Source organism: Perognathus longimembris, chromosome 11, assembly GCF_023159225.1.
Source record: "Perognathus longimembris pacificus isolate PPM17 chromosome 11, ASM2315922v1, whole genome shotgun sequence".
NCBI classification, from domain to species: domain Eukaryota; kingdom Metazoa; phylum Chordata; class Mammalia; order Rodentia; family Heteromyidae; genus Perognathus; species Perognathus longimembris.
This window is the reverse complement of record NC_063171.1, coordinates 8715623-8722606: the sequence shown is the minus strand read 5'-3', so window position 1 is coordinate 8722606 and position 6984 is coordinate 8715623. Positions and strand designations below refer to the sequence as shown.

The following is a 6984-nucleotide window of genomic DNA, read 5'->3' as shown; positions in this document are numbered from 1 at the left end:
TCTACTCACCCTGATTTTGGTTAGTGGCAGTCCAGTCTTTGGAGCCAGATCGGCATCCATGGGAAAGATGACTCCTGATCTTACAAAGCCTAACGTCAGAACTTAGGCCTACTCACATAGCAAGCATGTCAGAGGCCAAAATGGGGACTGCCAACCAACTCCTCCTCTCTGCTGTCACATGTGAATCTCTCAAAGACATCCAGTGGGAAGCCAGTGGGAAAGAATGGAGTCTAACTTTCACAGCCGGGGTCCAGCTCACCAGATGCTAGAGTGGCCAGCTTAGGAACAGGTTATTGCTGAAACTTTTCTCTTTAGTTCAGAATGAACTTCATCTTCAGGGACAAAGGCTCGTATTGGTCTCATAATCTTATGAACCCACTCAAGTCCCCCTTCTCTAGGTAGCTGGCAGGATCCAGGTAACAGAATGTGTAAGGGTCTATAAAGCACAGAAAGAATGGTAGGAGGTCACAGACAGCTGGGCTTGGAAAATGAAGTATATTTGAGGTTTGGGATAAGCCTGATTCTCACCAGGTACAGGTAAGAGTGTGGGGCAAAGCTGCTGATATCTTTTTTTTTTTTTTTTGGCCAGTCCTGGGGCTTGGACTCAGGGCCTAAGCACTGTCCCTGGCTTCTTTTTGCTCAAGGCTAGCACTCTGCCTCTTGAGCCACAGCGCCACTTCTGGCCATTTTCTGTATATGTGGTGCTGGGGAATCGAACTCAGGGCCTCATGTATATGAGGCAGGCACTCTTGTCACTAGGCCATATCCCCAAGCGCAAAGCTGCTGATATCTAACAAGCCAAAGCAGAGGAAGAAATAGGGCAACAATTGTGCCCCCAAATAAGAAGTATGGAGAGGGCTCAGTATTTCTGCTCATGTTCTCACCTTCCAGTCCTTAACACCACACACATCCTAAACTTCTCTTGGTCTGATCCACTGAGGAGTTTAATTCTCAGCATCTCAGCTCTTCTCCCTTAGTCTCTGCTACCTTAGAAGAGGCTGGATGAGAACTAGTGAGGCCACCTCCCTGCCAGCTTGGATGTTGATGTGGGGGCTTGGGCAAGTTGCCTCTGGACACAACAGCCCTGTTTTCTGTCCGTTATGGTCTCCACCCCTGTCTTAGACAGCAGTATGTTCTCATCTGCTTTCCCCTGGTGGTGCCTACCCTAGTTCCAAGGGCTCAGGATTATTTGTATATTAGGGTAGTCCCTGCCCCCAAGGTGCCACCCCTGCCAGCTGCCTGCTCTCATCGCCACAATAAGGCAGGGTGGCCAAGTGTCTCCCAGGGCTCCAAACTCCAAATGGATATGTGCCTGCTCCTAGACAACCTTGGAAGAGGCCCATGGCCCTAGGGTGCTGTCGACCTGGGCCACATGGTCAGGTCCACACCACACTGCTTGGTGGCCTTGGCTAAGCTGCTCTCTGATACTGGTAAAATGAGGGTGCAAGGTAAGGGCAAGTGCCACGTGACATCCCTAAGTATTATTTTAAAGATATTTTCAGAGTCTTAGCAAGGAATTATTTTAGTCTAAGAGGTTAAAATAGAGATGGAGAAGAGAGAAAAAAAAACATTTCCCTCTCCCTATGTAGGAAATGGAAGCTCAACATTCCTGTTTTTGAGCTCCTTTACCAGACAACTGATATTGCACTTCATTTAGCACTTCTGAACCTTGAGTGTAACCTCTTAGTGTACATATAGATCTGAACTATTAATAAAATTAGTCTGCCAGAAACACAACATATATATTTTTTTTAAGTTTCAGCTTCGGTTAAAATATTACAGATCCTTTTCAATTATGATCAATTCAAACTAATTTTGATTACATAACCATCAGGAAGGAATGTGTGTGGCAATTCCTTTACATAGCAGTGGAAGGCTTTTTCTAGAACACTGGGGCTCCTGATGCTCAAATTGTGATAACCCAAATTGAAGACAAGTACTTTCAGGGACCATGAGAGTGTCCTGTCCTTTTAAGAACTTGTTTTTTTTGTTTTGTTTTGTTTTTTTTTTCTTTTAAGAACTTGTGCAGCTATAAAATTCCAGAATCAGCTTCTCTTGCTATTATGCCCCAACATGGTGTTCAGGTGTGGTGGAAGTCTGGTGGGTGGCCTGCCTCTCCTTTGGGCCTCATGCCTAAAAGCTGGTGGACACTGTAGATGTTATTGATCAGAAAAGGGCCTCAGTGGGTGGGTGGGTCCTGCACTGGGGTAAGGAGACAGGCCATGCCTTTCAAATGCATGCAGCTCACCAACTTCCTCTTCACATACACAGCGCCCGCCAGAAGGACTTGCCCAAAGCCTGGGAGAAGGCTGACATCCATATAAAATGGGCCACCACTATATGGGCCAAGACTACTGAAGCTAGAGAAGGAAGCACCAAGATGATGGACTTTGATCGCTAAGAAAATGAGGAATTGAAGCTGGGGATATGGCCTAGTGGCAAGAGTGCTTGCCTCCTATACATGAAGCACCACATATACAGAAAAACGGCCAGAAGTGGTGCTGTGGCTCAAGTGTCAGAGTGCTAGCCTTGAGTAAAAAGAAGCCAGGGACAGTGCTCAGTCCCTGAGTCCAAGCCCCAGGACTGGCAAAAAAGAAAAACAAAGGAAAATGAGGAATCAACTTATCAAGAATGAAGTGAAGAAACTTCAGAAAGCAATTCTCTTGAAAGCTTCTCCCCCAAAAGCCCCCTGTAGTTGAGGTGGCCATGGCTTTGGCAGGCCCCAGTGGCAGCAGCTGTTAAAGGCAAAGGCACTGGCAAAAAGGCCGCTGCTGATGGAGCCAAGATGGAGCCTCCTCGGCCAGAAGGCCGCGGCCCAGGAAGCCACTGTGAGAAAGCCGCCGGCCACCCAAACCTCGGAAAGGTCCAAAAACTCCAGCGCCAAAACCACCCACTCCCAATGCATCTGGGAAGAAAGCTTAAGGGGCCCTCAATAAAAGGAATAAAGGCTCTTTTTGACATGTTGAAAAAAAAAAAAAAACCCTACAGAAATCAGGTGAGAATTCAGACCCAGTAGGGATGCTGCCAACAGGTAGACGAATGACTTAATCCTGATAGTGTGATAAACTGTGAAGTCAAAAGTAACCTGAGAGGCAAAGGAAGAAAGAAAAAAAAATCAAAATAACATAAAACGTCTTGTTTTCATTTCTTGGTGCTCATTTCAATAAACAGCTCTGCCTCCCCCCCCCCCCCCCCCCCCAGGGCCTGGGGCTTGAACTCTGGGCCTGGGTGCTATTGCTGAACTTTTTTTTGCTCAAGGCTAGCACTCTACTACTTGAGCCACAGTACCACTTCTGGCTTTTTCTGAGTAGTTTAGTGGTGATATGAGTCTTATGGACTTACCTTTCCTGGCAGGCTCTGAACTGAACTGTGATCACCAAATCTCAGTCTCCTGAGTAACTAGGATTACTGGTATGAGCCACCAGTGCCTGGTGATATAAACATCATTTCATATGCCCATATACCTATAGCTATGGAACCTTGTACCTTTTTGTCTTATATGTAAATTTATCTGTTTGTGGAAGGGCTAGGGTGAGCACAGAAATGGTGGGGCAAATGGTGAACAAATGAAGCAGTGATATTCACTAGACACAATGTTTAAAATATAGTTTGTGGGGGAACAGGGTCAAGGGGGACAACCTGGGAGAAAATGAGGAAAGAGGTGACACTGTTCCAAATGAAATGTAGTCATGACCTGAAATATGCAACTGTAAAACTCCTGTTCACACAAACTTTATAATGAGAAAGTAACCCAAGCCACAATTTGATAATATCCAGGGAAAACATCGGTCTGGCTTGATTAGCAGAGGTATAATAAGAGAGACTGAAGAATATTCTTTATAAACTTTTGCATAATTAGAAGGGATAGTCACTTGTATGCCATCAGCTCCAAAGTATGGACAACTATCCATGAGATACCTATTAAAGAAAATTAAATATGGCACCCTGACAAATACATTAGCAAACATTCCAAATGAGAAACATTTGAAGCAAAGATAAGAAAAGTTCAAAAAAATGCAAAGAAATGCAGAGGTGATCCCTGTTCTTCAGCGGTACAATTGTTAAGGTGACAAATCTGATTTGACTAGAGATTTAGCACAGTACTAATTAATTCCTGACAAACATACGACTGATTATCAACTTAGAATAGATAGCTGCAGACTGAAGAAAAGCCCTCAGGAACCCTAAAATCAAGTTCTGAGCCTTGACATAAAGCAAAGCCAGTATGGCATTTCGGGAAGGAATAGATGCATAAGTAAATGGAACAGACCAGAGATCCCCACATGACCCCCACCCCCCAACACACATAGTCAGTCCCCTAGTTCTGTCAAATGACAGCAGGCAAATCAATGGCAAGAGAAAAGTCACTTTCGCAAACGACTACAGAACAATTATGGAAAAATCAAAGTTCATGGAACCCACATGCAGAAAAATGAGCAGATACTCAAACATCATGCCTTACCAATGACAAAAACAAAAGCAACAGTAAAACTAAGCCAGAACTAGGAATACAACAGAGGCATGCTATGCTTAACCCAGATCTCCTTCTTAACCTCAGGGGCCTCCCCAAGGCTATCCCACAAGAAGGTTGCTTGGAAGCGGGGTCGTTCAGAGCCAAAGTCACTGCTGGGTCCTCCCAGCCTCTGAAAGCTCTGGCATCACCTCTCACTTACCTAGAGTCAGCAGGAGGATGAAAACAAGCATGGGTAAGGGTAGGACTTCCTGGAGCTGAACAGTGAACCTGTAGCTTGTTCTCATATCTCAAAAAGTGATTCTTCAGCTCCCTAGTTGTTACATTAATATTGGAACAGTAACAATGTTATTTATTTATTTATTTATTTTTTATTTTATTTATTTTATTTTTTTGGTGCTGGGACTAGTATCTGGACTTGAACTAAGAGCCTGGGTGCTATCCTTTAGCTTATTAAAATTTTTTACTATTTTAAAAATATTTTTATTATTTATTATTTTATTATTTATATTATTTTTATTATTATTATTTATTAATTTCTTTGTGGCTAGTGGGAGATGAGTCTCACTGACTTTCCTGCCTGGTTGGCTTCAATCCAGAATCCTTAGATCTCATCCTCCTGAGTAGCTAGGATTACAGGCCTGAACCGCTAGCACCCAGCTAGAATGTCTGTTGTAACCTCCACAGGAATCATGCAGGGCACAATGAGAATACCGTACCTGGTTGTAGCATCTCACTTTTGTCCTCTGGGCCCAAGCTGGCCCCTTAATGGAATGAAGGTAGAACAAGCTGTGGACTCACCCCCCACACCCCATTTCCCAAGATGCCTGGGACATAGCCTAACAGTGGGAGTGGGAATATGTTAGTCCCCCCAACAGGGTCTGAACATGAAGTTGAGGAGCCTCTCTGGCCTCCATCCACAAAAGGATGGAAGCAGCTGCTCCCTCTGATAACTGCTCAGTCATCCTTTCTCTGGAGGTCGAGTCCTACCTGTTACTGCCTGTGTAGGACAAGGAAGGAAAGTTCCCTGGTTGTCCCCATGCAGCTGTGGATATGAGCAGCTATCTCATATGCCATGTTGGGTACCAGCCAAGCTCCATACAGTAAGGACCACAGGGTGAGGGTAGAGGGTAGAGGAATGGGTCCGCCATCACAGTCCAAGGAACATCAGTTACCATCAACCTCCGCATATGGAGGATCTGCCTGGGAGAAGAAGTAGGACTTCTTATGGCAGGAAGACAGTGGTTAGCAGTCACACATCCTCAGAGCATGGGGGTGGGGGTGTGTGCACCAGTGTTCACCTCCAGCACTGAGGACTGCTGGGAAGGACATCGAGTGTTCCAGTGAGTTTTTAAGAGGCCCAGGTAGGAACAGGTCATGTCTGTGATCTAGAACACATACAATGGACTGAGCTCTCATCAGCACATGTAATCTTCCCAGTAAAGTAGCTTCAGTTCTGTGTAAAGCTACCATCATACATAGCCTAATCTATCCTACTACAGACATTTTCTAACGTGCACGTGGAGAAAAATTCTTAGTGAATGTTCCTGTGAGATTGAAGGGATTGGATGATGTTGCTTCAGTTAGTCTAGAAATCCAGAATCTACAGAGAAAAGTATGTAAAGAACACCTTGAAACAAATGTGGAAAAGGTTCCTGTATAGACTACTTCTTCACATCCTAGCCAGAATAACTCAGACTTGCAGTAATTTGCCATTTGACTGTTCTTTGTGCTATTTTACAGTATAAAAGGTTCCCTTACCAGGGTTGGATAGTTTCAGCCAAGCCCAAGAGAATCTTTGATATGGGAAAAGACAGAATACATTTAAGTACAAAACCCCAGGGTCACTTTGAGTCTTAGTCTGTAGTTTCTTCTGCCATATTTACACTAGGTGGGGCTCTAAGACAAGATATCTGCTATGGACTTAGCCCTCCATGAAACAATTGGTTTGCAGGGATTGGTGGAAAGGTTTAGCTAAACAAGCCCTCTGTAGTTATTATCCATTCTGTAAGCTACTTCCATTAAAATTCACCGTTACCCAGACAAGCTGAGTTTGTATGGTAATTTTTCAAAGTGGCATTACTGTTTGGAAGCACATTATTCTTTAGGCCTCCACAGGAAATTCACACAACAGCTCCCCAGTCATAAAGGATTATTAGGAGCTCACACAGACAGGGCCCTATTAGGAAATGCAGAACTCCCAGCACTTAACATGTTAGTCCAAATCCTTGCAGTCAAGAAATTTAATCTGGGGCTGGGAATATGGCCTAGTGGCAAGAGTGCTTGCCTGGTATACATGAAACCCTGGGTTCGATTCCCCAGTACCACATATATAGAAAATGGCCAGATGTAGCGCTGTGGCTCAAGTGGCAGAGTGCTAGCCTTGAGCAAAAAAAAGAAAAAGAAAAAGAAATTTAATCTAACTTGGCTTTGAAAAGCATAAGGCTATGTCAGCAACATCCTATTCTCTACACTCTCCACTAAAGAGGTCTGCCTATGGAAAGCTCAAGGCC

The 6984-nt window shown here is 44.4% G+C and overlaps 1 pseudogene; it reads left to right on the top strand.

Annotated features, from left to right (window-relative positions):
• Window positions 1-1372: 1372 nt before the first annotated feature.
• On the top strand, window positions 1373-2922 carry LOC125359871 (annotated as a pseudogene).
• Window positions 2923-6984: the final 4062 nt, after the last annotated feature.